The sequence below is a fragment of the Ictalurus furcatus genome, chromosome 29 (assembly GCF_023375685.1).
Source record: "Ictalurus furcatus strain D&B chromosome 29, Billie_1.0, whole genome shotgun sequence".
NCBI classification, from domain to species: Eukaryota; Metazoa; Chordata; class Actinopteri; order Siluriformes; family Ictaluridae; genus Ictalurus; species Ictalurus furcatus.
Genome location: NC_071283.1, coordinates 7,580,909 through 7,597,624, shown reverse-complemented (window position 1 = coordinate 7,597,624; position 16,716 = coordinate 7,580,909).

The window sequence follows — 16,716 nt, the reverse complement described above, 5'->3', positions numbered from 1 at the left end:
GAAAATAAACACTTTAAAGTTATTTAGCGATTTCATAGTTATTTACTTCTTACTTTTAATCTTAATGAATAGAATAGAAAAATGTTCAAAACAATTTGACATTTTAGTATAGTGTAACCTGTTACGCTTTTCTAATGGCTCTGTTTGAATAGATGGTTTATACATAACTACATTATTGTGCTGTGATCATTTGGAGGTCAGTAGAATTTTTTTAGACTGGGAGGGGGACCTGTAAAGTTTGAGAATGCAGTAAGCACAAACATTTTAGGTTGTTGTACAAACAAATTATTCAATATTTTGTGCTCAGTAATCGTCACTGGTTCCCCTTCACTCACTCCATGCTGTGAAAGCTGAAGCAGATATTCCACAGAGAGACAAAAACTCATGACTGCAGGTTAACACTGATATGGCCCAAATTATTTTCTGTTCATTTTATGTAAGACCTCAATGATAAGTTTTCAGATATGGCTTAAAGAAGATTATTTATGTTTGAGTTGCCTGCATCACTGTGAAGCCCTAGGACTCACACACAGTGAATTCTATAAATGAGAATACTGGTCATGAAGTATTTTAAGTTGTGAAGTGGCAGATTAATAAAAATTGTGGATTCTCCATTTACTTTCTCACTGGTCTGTGTTTATTTCTTCCTTGCAACTTTGCTAAAATAATTTTCCAAACTAATTATTTAATACCCTTTAGCTTACCAATAGCACTGGTCTATAAGTAGTCACTCACATAAGAGTTGATAGACTTTCATAATTAATGTTAATTCAATAATTAAGATTCAATATAACATTTTAAAGGAAATGTCAGCTGTAGATCCTGTTAAAAGCTCTGGGAGATTAGTTATTGCCTCTTGACATGGATGTTGCCAACAACAACATGGATGTTGTTGGCTGGTTGGTTTTAAAGGATCAGAATAGATATCACTGTAACAGAATAGATTGTACAATAATGTGTGTGTGTGTGTGTGTGTGTGTGTGTGTGTGGTAGAATTGTTTCATATTTCCAAATAAATAGATTATGAACACAAATATATGTTAGGATTTCACAGAAAATGAATTACATTCCCAAATAAATAAAATGAGATTTGCTCATTTAAAAAAAATCCAAATATGTTTACATGTTACAAACATTCATTTTTGTCTGCCATTCATTTGTGGATCTCTTCCTGTATATTTGTGGATTTAGAAACATTCATAGCATCAAGATGTGCAAACAAATCCACAAATAGGTGGACTCCACCCACCGTCTACTCAAGCCGATCGGATAACGGCCACATTGCACTGTTACATATATATATATATATATATATATATATATATATATATATATATATATATATATATATATATATATATATATATATATATATATAATATATATATATATATATATATGCCCGGATATTACCCCCCCTGCTTCACACAAAACCTGCACTGCTGTCTAAAGGTCGAATACTTTTTTTTTTTTTTTACGCGTACGTTAGCGTATACGCACAGGGGTACGCATAGCCTTTCAAAGTAAACTCCATTTGACATGTACGCGTACACAGGCGGCCGACGCATGCGCATTGCGACAACTTGCACTACCCCTCTTGGCCTATAAGAGTCAGTACAGAGCAGTAAAGCAGGTCTTCTGGTGTGAAGGACGCCAAAGAAGAAGAATTACAACAACACGGAAAATAGTAGAGGAGAAAGATACGCTGCTTCTTTTGTAGTTACTAGAGGAAGAAGAAATAATGAAAAAAAAATTTAAAAAAGAGAGAGAGAAACAGGAGGTCTGTGCGACCACTTCAGCCAGAAATGAGTTTACACTCTCCGTTTTTTCTCCGGCTGCTTTGAGAGTCAACAGCGCGGTGTCACTGCTGCCACCTTGTGGATATATGAGCAAAATATTTTATTTTAGCATAAACAGTTCCTCTGATAGTGTACACACTTCCCTTATATTGTGTTTTATACACACACAGTTCCTGGTACTGGAATCTTACAGTGAACACACTCCAGATCACACAACAACATTAACTCTCTCCTGTGATGTGGAGATTTCAGGATTAAGTTCCATTAAAATTTCTGACTGTGCAGAAATATACAACCTTTAACAAATACAACAAATATTACAACTGAAATGTGCAGCGGCCAGAGGACAAGAATGGGAATATTACACTTCCAAAATAAATTAAAATAAATATCAACTTGTGCAAATAGTTAATAAACACTGTGTGTCGTTGTTAAAGTAAAATAATCAGTGATGAAGCAAAGTTACTGATACCACAATGAAGTTTATTAATTTAAACCTACATTAGCACGTCCCCAAGTGTTTTATTCCATATGTCACACTTTTTTATGTGTATAATTACATTTAATGTTGTGGAACGCGGCACTCTCCCTTCTAGCGTCATGGGGTATGTCTCTCCCCCCTCTGTTCCCCCTCTGTCGCTTCCCCTCCCACTGTTATAGTGTCTAGTGTATAGTGTTAGTTATAGTGTCTTTTGTATGTTTGTTTCTTTATTAAAACTTTGATATTCTGCGCTTGGATCCGTCTCAACATCCTAACGTGACAATAGCCAGCAAAACCCTGTCCTTATTCCCATCACCACAACATACAGTAGTGCCAATTAACACAGAAAAAGAATCCATACAGAAACTTCTGAATTCCCAAAAATGTTGAAATACTCCTTTTTGAGAAAGGGATCTTTGGATGATAGAAGCTGAAGAAAAGACAGAGAATTGTTTTTGAAGATTGTATCTTCATGATGTATTCATCATTATGAGGAAAACCTGACAGTTTAAGTAAAAAAGGAAGAGAGAGAGAGAGAGGAAGTTTTGTCAGGAGCCAAACTGAAGAATGAGTAATGTGCCAAGGAACTGCTGTGTCCCGCATCCTGACATGCCCCAAAAACACTGTGCTCATTACCGGCAATCTCCTGCATGTCCACCAAGCAAAAAAGTTCCACTTTATGGCAAACATTATAGCTCTGAGTTCAAGCCAAATGCACTTGAGACCACAGAAGATGCCAGTGGCAGAATCAGAAACTTTATTCAACAAATCTAAAGTCTACAGAGGGTCCTATAGGGGAAATCTGCCTACATACATACACATACATCTTATGCATATCATTTTGTGTATAATAGATTACTATAAAAGAATCTTACCAGTTTTCAGATGTAACAGTAGTGTAACTTATAATGTGACTTATTCTAATACATTATTATATCTATATAGCAAATAATTCACATGGGCACTCACATAATTAATCAATAAATAGAAAATGGTAAATACCTAATATAATGCCTTTTAACCTTAGCGGTCCTACAAAGCACTTTACACTGTTTCTCATTTACCCATTCATGCATGCACGCACGCACGCGCGCGCACGCGCGCACGCACACACACACACACACACACCAATGCAAGGTGCTAGCCTGGCATCAGGAGCAACCTGGGGTTCAGTGACTTGCCCAAGGATGCTTCGGCACATGGGCTGAGGATCGAACCACCAACCCTGCAGTTAGTGGACAACCCACTCTACCACCTGAGCCAAAGCTGTTGCAAATGTTTTGGTTAATCTACTATCCACTGGCAGCTTTAATCTACTGGCAGGTTTGTCACTACATAACTGAACGTCAATTAAAGAAGACGGCAGAGTTGTAATTTTGTATCTCCAGTGAAGTGTTGTATTGAAGGTAAACTTCAGTGAACGGAGGCAACACCACACAGACAGGGTTTATGTGGAAACAGTCATGTCTAATTGGCTGACAGGTGTCAATTCTGCCAAACACTAGCTCATACAGTCAGTGTGAGGGGAAAATGGATTTATTATTATTATTTTTAAGGAGTTGAAATTGAAACACTAACATCTTCTGATGCTGAGCAGGAAAACGAGGTGCGTAAATGTCTACGAGTTCCAAGTTACTTGACCATGATATGAGCAGAGCATAAGGAAAGATAATATACTTTGCATGGCACTATAGCAGCTAAACCCATACAATAACAGCTTAGTTGTGCCTCCCCTTGGCTAACGAACCAAACTACCTTAGTCTCGTGTTAGATAACCAAAATGTTTTATATTTTATCAGTCTGGTAGTCCTGCTAACAGTGATAATACCCGAGGCAAGTTTTATGATAAATCCAAATTTTTATCTGATCGTATCATGTCAATTGTGGTTCATATCAAGTAGGTCCATTAGCAATTATTTTACAACCAGATTATTAAAGTTTACCAGTCACTTTGAGTACTTAACCGTTTTCAACTCTAATTCATGAAATTGTCATTGGTATCATGGGTTTTGAGGATTTTGAGATTATATGGTGAATCAAATCCACTTTTTTAAAGCAATTAGCCCTCACATGCAAGAAAAAAAACCCTCATGGAAACAGTCTATTTAGAAGTACGTTTTTAAATGTTTTTTGATGGAGAACAATTTGGGCTCAGCCCTGGGATGATTAACAGTCCAGCTAACACCCCTGCACCAGACCCCTGAAACTGATCCAGAATACAGCTGCATGGCTTCAACCTCTTCAGGTTCTTCCTTGTCACTCCATTGCTGTGTTCCCTCAACAGACTCCCTGTAGCCGCCTGCATCAGGTTTAAATCACTGATTTTGCCTGTAAAGCCAAAAAACAAAACAGCCCTGCAATCACTCATCAAAGCCTGGTTGGTACCATGTTCCCTTCAAGCCACAAGCACAGCTTGACTTGAGCCACCATCCTCATGATAAAAGGAAGACCTGCAACAAGACTCTTTTCTATTGCCAGCACCTAGGTTCCAGGCTATCCTAGCATCTTTGTCACTGATACAACACTTAATTGATTAAACACTTAACTGAGCACTAAATATACACAGTTTACTGTTTGCTTGTTTTTCAGTAGAGATTTCAATGCAATTATGTAAATCGCTCTGGATACCAGAGTCTGCTAAATGTTGTAAATGTACAACATTATATTATTAGGCTAACAGTAAGTGTTTTGGATATTGAGTGATTTCATTTAATGTATTAGTATGTTGTTTTAATATTAGATAAAACTATAAGACGACAAGCCTGGTTAATAGGGTGGGGAATGAGGACACAGGAGGCAGGGGATGGAGAGAGCGGAGTTGTTCCTTTACATTAATGGGCTAACATTATCACACTGTTCAGCTTCATTTCAGTTCAGCTCAGGTCAAGCCAGGTACAGTCACCTTTCCCTCTATCTGGTGTCTGTCAGCCTACTGTGGAGGAAAAAAGCACCTAAATATTCTGCTGTAAACTACAGACAGGTGCACACAATCACTTGTTACCTGCTATTTATCCATGACTCCCAATACACTGCACAGCAGGTGCTTAAAGATGGCCCCCCTCCCACAAACTGAATTAACCAGTTTTTCATTATTTTGTGTTTTACCAGTTTAGAAACATAATATTGAGGTTGGAGTATAAGAATTGAAATGTTTAAATATTGGTTCTACTCAGACAAACTGGTGAAAAGTAAGAGATTTTTTTTCCTTTGTCATGTCAGTGTTGATTTCAGCTACAAAATAGCCAACAAGAACTCAATTTCCCTGCAGTCTCATAAATCACGACTTATAATCATTTGCATATGTTTTGTCTTCTCCCTAATTAATAACCCTATTTAAGACCTTGGCTGTGTCTGAAATCGCGTAATACCCTACAAAAAGCAGTACTCCAGAGGGGTATTATGTCCGAATTCTTTGTAGGTGAGAAACTGTATGCAAGAAATACCCGGATGGTGTGATGCTCATGAGGCTGGAAAAGGTTACAGTACCATCTCTAAAGAGTTTGGACTCCACAGTCAGACAGATTGTGTACAAATTGATTAAATTCAAGACCATTGTTCTCCAGGAGTGGTGCATCTGGGCCAGGACAACATGCCATCATTGATGGAACGATATATTCTAATTTATACCAGTGAATTCTGAAGGAAAATGTCAGGACATCTGTTCATGAACTGAATCTCAAGAGAAAGTTTGTCATGCAGCAAGACAATGACCCTAAACATTTACATTTATTCATTTAGCAGACGCTTTTATCCAATGCGACTTACAAATAAACACACAAGTCGTTCTACCAAAGAATGGCTAAAGAAGAATAAAGTTAATGTTTTGGAATGGCCAAGTCAAAGTCCTGACCTTAATCCAGTAGAAATGTTGTGGAAGGACCTGAAGCAAGCAGTTCATGTGAGGAAACCCAACCACATCCCAGAGTTGACGCTGTTCTGTACTGAGGAACGGGCTAAAATTCCCCCAAGCCGATGTGCAGGACTGATCAACAGTTACCAGAAACATTAATTTGCAGTTATTGCTGCACAAGGGGGTCACAACAGATACCGAAAGCAAAGGTTCACATACTTTTGCCACTCACAGATATGTAATATTGGATCCTTTTCCTCAATAAATAAATGACTAAGTATAATATGTTTGTCTCATTTGTTTAATTTGGTTCTCTTTATCTACTTTGAAGTCTTGTGTGAAAATCTGATTATATTTTAGGTCATATTTATGCAGAAATGCAGAAAATTCTAAAGGTTTCACAAACTTGCAAGCACCACTGCAACTTTCACACGTATAAGCAAATGATTCCAATGAATGCAAGTCAAAACCTTGCTGTTAACATTATTTAGTGGATAGCCTAAGCCCTACCATTAAATAGCCACAGTACCTGAAAGGAAATTCTCTTATATCATGTATTCTCTTATATTATGAACTGAATTAAGACACCTTGGATACAGGGGATACTGGGTTATAGTTTCTGTTTGTGTGTCTCTGTACTATCAAATACCTATGATGAATGTATTCATTTAATTACCTCTTTAAATAAGCTGATCAACTGCCATCCTTTATTATAGCTGACACATGTAGACTTATTTTGTAGTATGACCCTGTGTGCTGTGTGTTTTGTCTAAATCTGTCTAGCACCTGCAGAAGTTGAAACCCGCCTACTAAGCAATGCTGTTATCAATATGTATAAATACTCCTGTTCTAGACGAAATAAACTGGACGTCTCTGTGAGCATGCACGTGTCAGTGTGTGTTCATTTAGACTCCCCAGATCTGAAACGCTCTGAGGAAAACCACACTTTCTAGCTCATAGCATAGAACTAAGAGTTAAAAGAAATAATAAGGCTGAAAGGGCTGACGGTGGACTGAAAGACATAATCTGAGATTCCTGAGATACATGGAAATCTAACAATTTGGTGTCAGAAGCGAGTGTACTCCGGACCAGGGTATGTGTTTTTCTTTCTTCCCTGGTGCGGTGTATTCCAAACCGTTGTAGTTGAATTGAGTTATTATCTCTGTCTGTCAATAATCTGTACTCTGGTCTATGATCCTCTGTAACGTCATGCATGCCTAATAAGAATTTGCGACTGTCTGTGTGGTTTACCTAAGAGTGTTATAGTAGTATTATTTAGTATTGTTGTTTATTGTGTTATTGTGCGTGTTGTTTTCCAAGTATGGGAGGGTCTCCGTCCACCACGGCACTCCCGTCTCCTGGAATGACACCCAGAGACTGGGTACGGTTCCATATTTAGATTGTTTACACGGCTGGTCAGTTGCATGCTTGCGGCAGCTCCAAATCATTTCACTCTGTGGCTCCTTTGAGCCGCGTGTATTTGCTCAGATTAAACGAATGATTTATGACGGGGAAGGTGATCCGGATTGGGATTATGAATATATGTCAAAATGTTTTATGGAATGGCTTTGCCTGTTTCCCTTATGGAATAATCATTATAATTTAAAGGACAAACTACCTAAGGCGTTCCATGTGAATGATAAGACACCTCACGCATCACCACGTAGAACTAAAGTTCCGCCTTCATGTGATTTCATCGCCGCCGCTGCTCCAATTTTGAAGCAAAAACCCACTCATGCTAACCCGCCCACACACCAAGTGCTAGCGTTAGCCACTGCTACTCCCGAGGGAGAACCAGATACCGATGATGGAGGAATTCGGGGAATTTGAGAAATTCAGCCAGACTTTCCGCCTGTTAGTGTTAGTGGAGCAGAATTACCTGCTCCCCCGCCCGAGCTCTTACAGCCAACTAATTTTGCCATGGCATTCCAAGCGAAAGGGAAAGGAGGCTTTTATGTGTCCCCAGTTTCCCTAGCTGATTTGACTTTCTGTGCTCAGGCTATTAACGTGCATGATCCAAAAAGGGAACCTGTTAAATGGGTAAACACTCTCATGTCCTGTAGTGCTCATCTCCAATTGACGTTCCCTTATTCGCAGCGCGTTAAAAGACGAATATGATGAGGAGGGATTAGTAGAGGAAGTACCTGCCCTTCATATTCGAAACGATAACGTAGGAATCGATCTCACAGGAGGGGATAGCAACAATGAAACTCAGACAACCACCTCAGGTGCAGATGAGAATAAAGTGACTAGTACCACTAAAATAAAAAAGACAAAACCTAGACAAACCTTATACTGGGCTGAGAGAGACAATGTCATAGAGTTTAAGAATGACCTCTTGCAATATCTCGCTAAATTAAGCTCTGCTGCGCAAGATCTGACACAAGTCACTGCTCTCACAATGTGAAAAGGTGAGACAGTACCAAAATTCTTAGAAGAGTTCACAACCCAGTGGTGACAAGTAGCGGTTATGAATTACAATTCAGGCATGCTAATGTGCCATTTGTTAATACTTTCCTGTCCTGCTGTCCACCACGTGTTCAGCAGGCACTTAAAATGCATTGTACTGACGGTGCTAAAATATCTGTCGCAGAATTCGCCACTAAAGTTCGACAGTTGCAAGCTGATGGTTTATTGAGTGACGCCTGTTTAAAGAATGTCGCAGCCATGATGAGTGAACCTACTGATGACGCTGAGGTTAATGTGTCCGCTGTCTCTGAAACCTCAGGGAAACCTGAGGGAGCCAGTGGGTCCGGAGTAAAAGGCACATGTCATTATTGTAAGAACCTGGCCACTGGGCTCGTGACTGTTATGCTAAAAAACAAGATCAGCAGCAAGGGAGCGGGAGAGGTCAAGGTGGCCATGGTCGTGGTTTTATGGTAAGAGGTGGCGTGCAGTATTTTCCTGCACAATCTGTGCCATATTATCATCCTGGTCAATATCAGCCCGCTCCCCATATGTCTGGTGTAACAGGCATGATACCAGTTAACCATATATATATATATATATATATATATATATTATAGGTATAGGACCAGTATTAGATTCCGAGGGAGGTGTATTGATAAATAAACAAATGGATTGAGACCAGTGGATAAGGCAGGTACAGTTAACTTGCTGGCTTTACTTATGAACTATTGATTTAAAAGTAAAATACAGAGTAACAATAAAATGGAAACGAATCAAATGAATTAACAGTTTTCTGGTTTTCTTACAAAAGGGTTCTTTCTGTTTCAAATCCTACCCACAAGTTGTATCAGTCCTGCTGCATAGGCGGGTATCCTGAGGGAGGTGTTCAAATCTTCTGCATGCAATTGTTTGGGTGGCTCGCCATTCCCTGGTTAGGGAAATCTTGATCAAGTATTTCAAGGAAGAGGGGTTCCATGAACTCTGCTGGTGTCTCCTCTGTCTGGTGTCAATCCTCTGCAGTAGACTGTTCATCCACACAAAAAAACCTGGCCTGTTCACTTATTAAAAGAAACAGGACATTGCTTACATTCTATTAGTCTCAACACTATACTGGTCATTACTCTGTTCTTCTTAAAGAACTAAACATCCGCATAGGATTATTCACAAAAAAATAGATTATTAGTCATTAAGCCTAATCATGTTGTAAAGACTATATTTCTAAATGTTGTACAACTGTTTAGTACCCATTTCAATTTTCACAAATACATTTACCCATAATCTGAGTAATATAGGACTTCTGCTCCCCCTTGCCTTCCAATTGGCTCAAATCTCAATCAACAACGTCAAGACCATAATAATGAAAAAATACAAATAAACCAAAATACAATAAGGAATAATAATAATAAAGTAATCATAATAATTGCCCTACGTGTCAAATTAAATAATTTCCAGAATAATTCTATAATTGTATAACCTTGGCTGGGTTACAATGGCCCACCTCCCGTCCCCGCTGCTGCAAGGAGGGTGAGGTCCCAACCAAACCATCAATCAGATACGTTTCCACCACCACCTCCTCCTGTACAATCACAGTGTCACGAACCATGGGGAATACGGAAGCAGATGCGGGCGGCAGATTCAGGCAGTATAATGCAGAGGTCGGGAACATAAACATTGGTCAAAGTCACATTGCAATAAACACGGTAGAAGGCTTGGATAACGACAGAGAAACTAAAGCTGTGGTGAGAGGGCGAAGTGATTGGCTGCAGGTGTGTGTGATCAGAACTCCGGGGAAGGTAAGCGCATACATGTGTGGGAAGTGTAGTCCTCAGCGGCCATGTTAGAAGTAGGTGTTGCTTCTCGGGAAACCAAGTCATGGCTGGGCTGAGATATGACAGAACCCCCACCAAAGGGCTCACTCCCGGAGCAGAGTTCTTTCTGGGTCTCCCCCGGGGTCGTGGACCTGGAAGTTCAGGGTGAGCTGCATGGAAGTCCTTGCTGAGCTGTGGGTCCAGTATGTCTTGTGTCGGAATCCAGCACTGTTCTTCCGGTCCGTAGCCCTCCCACTCGTCTAAATATTCCATCTTACCCCTCCTGCGCCTAGAGTTGAGGATATTCTTGATCAGGTATGCAGGTTGCCCATCGATCTCCAGTGGTACAGGAGGGGTTTCGGAGGGCACCTCCATGGCTAGAGGTCCTGTGATGACGGGCTTAAGTTGTGACACGTGGAGGGAGGGGGCTATGCGGCTGTGTCGAGGTAATTCCAGACGGTAGGTAACCTCATTGATTTGTTTGAGGATCTTGAATGGCCCCGTGTATCTAGGGGTGAGTTTTTTGCAGCCATGTGGTTGTCTCAAGTCCCTTGTGGATAACCAAACCCTATCACCGGGCTGGTAACGTGGACGCTCACTGTGCCGTCTGTCTCAGGCGCTGGTATATGTTGGACCAAACTTGTTCGCTCATCTGGAACCACTGATCCACTGCTGGTGATTCCGTGGGAGTCGCATTCCAAGGAAACAGTGGGGGTTGGAAGCCTAGTATGCACTGAAATGGTGTGAGGCCCATGGCTGAGTGTCGTAGTGAATTTTGAGCATATTCAGCCCACGGAAGGAATCTGCTCCAATCATCGGGGTTAGAGGCACAGAATGTCCTAAAGGAACCGGCCTAGTTCCTGGTTGACTCGTTCCATTTGGCCGTTAGCTTGTGGATGATAACCAGATGTGAGATTGACTGTGATCCCCATTTTTTCCATAAAACTGGACCATACCCTGGATGTGAATTGAGGTCCTCGATCACAGACTATTTCCTCCAGGATGCCGAAGTACCTGAATACATGCTTAAATAGTAATTCAGCTGTCATGAATGCGGTGGGCAGGGCGTGTAGTGGAACGAGCCTTACTGACTTTGAAAAGTGGTCCACCGTTACCAGAATGGTTGTGTTACCTTGGGACTTGGGTAGATCTGTAACAAAGTCAATAGATATATGTGACCATGGGCGTTCTGGTACGGGTAGGGGTTGGAGCTTGCCAGCAGGAAGTGTCCATGGTACCTTACTCTGTGCACAAGATGAACATGACGCCACCACTCTGTGTATCTCCCTCTCCATATTAGGCCACCAGTACTTCATCCGTAACAGATGGTAGGTGCGTTGTGCCCCTGGGTGACCTGTGCCAACCACCGTGTGGGCCCAGACGACGAGTTCCTGTCGGTACCGTTCAGGCACGAATCGTCTTCCCGAAGGGCAGGTTTCTGCAACTTGTGACTGGGGAATGTTCTCTAGCGCTTGATCCAGCTCCCACTGTAGGGCACCGATAATACATGAGGGGGGTATTCCTCCATAGCTCTCTGTTCAGTCTGTGATAGTGGATAAATCCTTCCTCGGGAAGGTGTAGTGCACGGAAGCAGATCGATGGCGCAGTCGTAGGGCTGATGAGGTGGTAATCCACTGGCCTTTTCTTTGCTAAACACCTCACTGAGGTCCTGGTATTCAGTGGGAATGTGGACTGTGGTAGTCTGGTTTGGGCTCTCGATGGAGGTGGTCGCTAGCATGATCACTGGTGTCTGAAGACAATGTTTGATGCAATGGGGGGACCAGTGGTTCCCCCATTCCTTGTGGTTCCAGGAAATACCCGGGTTGTGGTGTTCTAACCAGGGGAGGCCCAGGACCACTGGATGTCTGGCGGACACTGTGACGTAGAACACCATGCTCTCCTGATGGATTGCGATGGTCCGGAGGATGAGTGGTTCAATACAATGCGTGATGAACCCCCCCGCCCCCAGTGGGGGCCCCACCAATGGCTTGGATCCAGCGTGGTGTGATTAGTGGGTGAACGGGATGTTGTGCTGCTGTATGGTGGTCTTGTCGATGAAATTCCCCGCCGCTCCTGAGTCAATCAGCACTTCTAAAGTACAACATATTCCTGAGTATTCTACTATGACCGGCAGCAAGAATGCAGATTGAAATGCACTCTGGGTTAAAGGACCCAAACTCACATCTGGCTGAGGTAGCTTAGCGGCTCCGTTGTCTCCTACGTCATGATTTTGCCTTGAGAGGGCATTGTTGGACGAAGTGCTTCTCCTCACCGCATTAGAAGCAACGAAGCTCCCAACGCCGTCTCTCTCTCTCCTCAGTGCTAACCCGCGCCCGACCCAGCTGCATGGGTTCAGCAGGGAGACTTTGCACCGCAACATCCGCCTCGCTGCATACTGGGCGGCGGCTCTATTAACCAGGCTAATAAGTGAGTCAAAAAGTTAGCTGATCATCACGACATGCCAGTTCTGTCACTATCTCTGTATTCAATCCCTGGCGAAACATAGTCTTGAGGGCGGGTTGGTTCCATCTGCTCCTGGCCGCGACAGTACGAAATTCTAAAGCATAATCCGCAATGCAGCGTGTCCCTTGTTTCAGGGTCAGTAATTCCTCCCCGGTCTCCCTGTTGTCTGGAGAGTGATCAAAGACGATCTGAAATCGCTCCGTCAGTTGGTAGTGATGGTGCTGTCTACCTGTTCCCATTCCGCCATGGCCCAGAGCAGAGCTCTCCCGGTCAATAGCTCCATGAAATGGATAATTTTCCATCTCTGGGTATGCCTGGTTAGCTGGAGAAAAACAGGGAGCACTGGAGGAGGAAACCCCGGCAGCGTGCCGGATCTCCGTCATATTTCTCCGGAGCCGATATGGGAGGAAAATGCGCAGTCATCGGTGTAGCGACCGGCGCGGCTTGAGCTAGCCTAGCTACCTGCTCAGTCAGCTTGGCTAGCTGTTGTCTCTAGTCGCTAATAATCCGACCGTGGCCTTCAACGGCTTGATGCCACTGCGGATCCCCCGCTGCTTCCATTTGGAAGTGAAGTAATCTGTCACAAACCGTGGGCAATACGGAAGCAGATGTGGGCAGCAGATTCAGGCAGTATAATCCAGAGGAGTAAACAAAGTTCGTAGTCAAGAAACAGGCAGGGGTCAGGCGATCATGCAAACAAAACAAACGGGGCAAGGCAGAAACGTAAACAAAGGTCGGGAACGTAAACACTGGACAAAGTCACTTTGCAATAAACACAGTAGAAGGCTTGGATAACGACAGAGAAAGTAGTCAGCTGAACGTTTACTTCACAAAGTATGTCTGCATCCAAAGTCTCTTTAAAGGTGTGGTGAGAGGGCGAAGTGATTGGCTGCAGGTGTGTGTGATCAGAACTCCGGGGAAGGTGAGCGCATGCGTGTGTGGGAAGTGTAGTCCTCAGTGGCCATGTTAGAAGTGGGTGTTGCTTCTCGGGAAATGGCTAGGCTGAGATATGACACACAGCAGGATTATTATTACCACAATCAATAGGGATGCCCACAGAGCTCTTGTGAGCCAGTGTGCCGATCATACTTAAATGTAGCTTTTAATTCTCCTCAGATCAAGAAATTACCCATGATTGAATTAAGCGTTGCTGATGTTGTGTATGCTTTTCTTTTAGATACCGGCGCTACTATGTCTTCGATTGGAAAATTGTACACTGGGCCGTTAACCCCAAAGTCTGTGAGCTCTGTGGGAATAGAAGGGGTTGTGACTGAACAGTATCTTACACCATCTTTGCGTGTGTTTCCATGTTTGGATCCTGAATTAATTTTCACGCATGAATTCGTAAACATGCCGGAGTGTCCGTTTAATCTGTTAGATCACGACTTAATGAGCAAACTGCATCTCACGCCTGCATTCTTGGGCTCTAAATTGGTGGTGTCCACACCTCTGCTTGCGGAAACGGCAGTAAATCATCCAAAATCAGCTGTTTAATGTGTCTCACTCTCCCTGTTCTCTCACACTGAATGCTCAGACCCCAGGTTACAGACTCTGCCTAACTCTCTGTGGGCAGACCACAAGGACGAAGTGGGACATGTGCAATGTGTTCCTTATCAGGCTAAGGCAAAACATTCTCATCCTGTATATGTAAAACAATATCCCTTATCTGAATCGAAACCCTGTGAAAGATGTTATTGTTAATTTTCTGTTACAGCAAGGCGTTTTGAAGCCCTGTGTAGGCCCGTATAACACTCCTTTTAATCCTGTTCCCAGGCCTGATGGCACATGGCCATTTACACAGGACCTCAGGCGGATCAAGTTGTAATACTGATTTCTCCTATTGTCCTGATGTGCCTTCTATTATTACATTAATACCTTCACACCATGCGTGGTTTAGCGTGGTGGATTTGTGTTCTGCCTTTTTCAGTGTTACTGTTGCTGAAGAGACCCAGCCATTGTTCACATTCACGCATAGGGGATGCCAGCTACTTTGACTCCTTGCAAGATCTCCATGTCACTGACGACGCCCGTGTTCTGAAATACAAGGACAATCTCCTTATCACTGCTGAGTCAGAAGCTGCTGGACTGCAAACTTGAGACTGCCAGAACATCTGGCTCACAATGGATTCAAGGTTTCATGTACAAAATTGCAACTATGTAAAACAGAAGTCAAATGTTTGGGTTTTCTCTTATCAAAAGGACAGAGAAGGCTGTCAGACGCCCGGATAGCGGTTGTGATGACATCTCAGCTGCCCGACTACACGAAACCTTTCCATCTGTACACTCATTAACACTCTGGAGTGGCCTTCTAGGCGTTCTAGCACAGGAACATGGGGGTGGTTTTCATCCCTGTGCTTATCTCTCTAAAACACTGGATTCCGTGGCTGCTGGACTCCCTGGCTGTCTGTGTGCAGTGGCTGGGAGTGCTCTGTTGGTAACAGATGTAGAACGATTGGTTGTCACACACTTTGGTGTTGCACACGGCCCATCTGGTGAAACAGGTATTATCCAACATTGAACACAACACATGACGACTCAGCGCAGAAGTGTTTATAAAACTATTCTCTGTGCTACCGCAAATTTGACCATTAAATGTTCCACAGCTCTATTGCTCATGCTTTACACCATCTGCTAAATTCACAGGATGACACCATTCCTTTACCTGAAAATCATGATTGTTTAAAAGAAATTGTTTCTTCGTGTAGCATTCGATCCGATCTGTCTGATACTCCTTTGTTCAATAGTAAGTATTTTTTTGTAGACGGATCATGTTCTAAGCCCGCCAATCTCACATTGCACTCTAGTCGACAATCTAATCTCTTCATGTGCTAAACCAACAGCTCTCGCGATCGTCAAAACAAAGGCGCATCTAACTGGCAACACTGTAGAGATACGAGTGTTGTCTGATATGACCTCCAAATTTTGTATCCGTGACTTATGTACTCACATAAAGACACATCTCTCACGATGTTTGATATGTCTACAAAACAACGCCACTGGTTCTGCTGTAAAGCAGGGGCCATTTGATGCCTTTTGAATGTCTGCAGGTCAATTTTACCCATATGCCAACTGTTGGACCGCATAGAATGTTGTTGGTCATTGTAGACCTTTTCTCTAAATTTGTTGAGGCTTTTCCGTGTATGAGGGAAATGCTAAAACTGTCGTCAGGATTTTGGCGAAGGAGTACTGCCTGGCCTGACCTTTACCTGCCGTTCTTACTGAAATTCGAATGAAGCCATCTAAAACCACAGGCCTTTCACCCTTTGAGGTGTTATTCAGTCGACCTTTCCCCATGGAAAGGTATTCACTAACCTTTCTCAGTCTGCAGGAAGTAGTGTCAGTATTCATCTAGATGATTACGTGTCTAAATTGCTTGACGTGTTGCAGGAAAAACATGAGTGTGTTCATGCTAAAATTACCTTTACCCTCACAGAATCCCACACATCCTTTTGTTCCAGGAGATCAGGTGCTGCTGCGGCTTCCCAAATGGAACAAACAACTAGGGGAGCCTAAATATGTTACGAATCGGGACTGGAGGCGGATGCAGGTGCAGGTCAAAGTCTTTATTAACAGTAGACCAACAAACACAGGAAACGCGGTCTTCACCAGGAAAACGAGAAACTGGTATCGTGGCATGAAACCAGACCGCTCAGCATGCTAATGCATTCACTATCATAATCAAACACAAACCGGAAACACATCAGACGTTTGGTACAAACCATACATACTATCCCAACTATAATACTGCGCAAAGTGCGCAGTCACACGAGGGGTTTAAATAGCTAACGTAATCAAACCAAAACATGGACACCTGGGGCAAATCAGAGACATGATCAAACTTAATTCAATGTCCAAGTGGGAAGCGAACGAAAACAAAAAAGTCACGTGACCAGTCAGAAGCCGTGC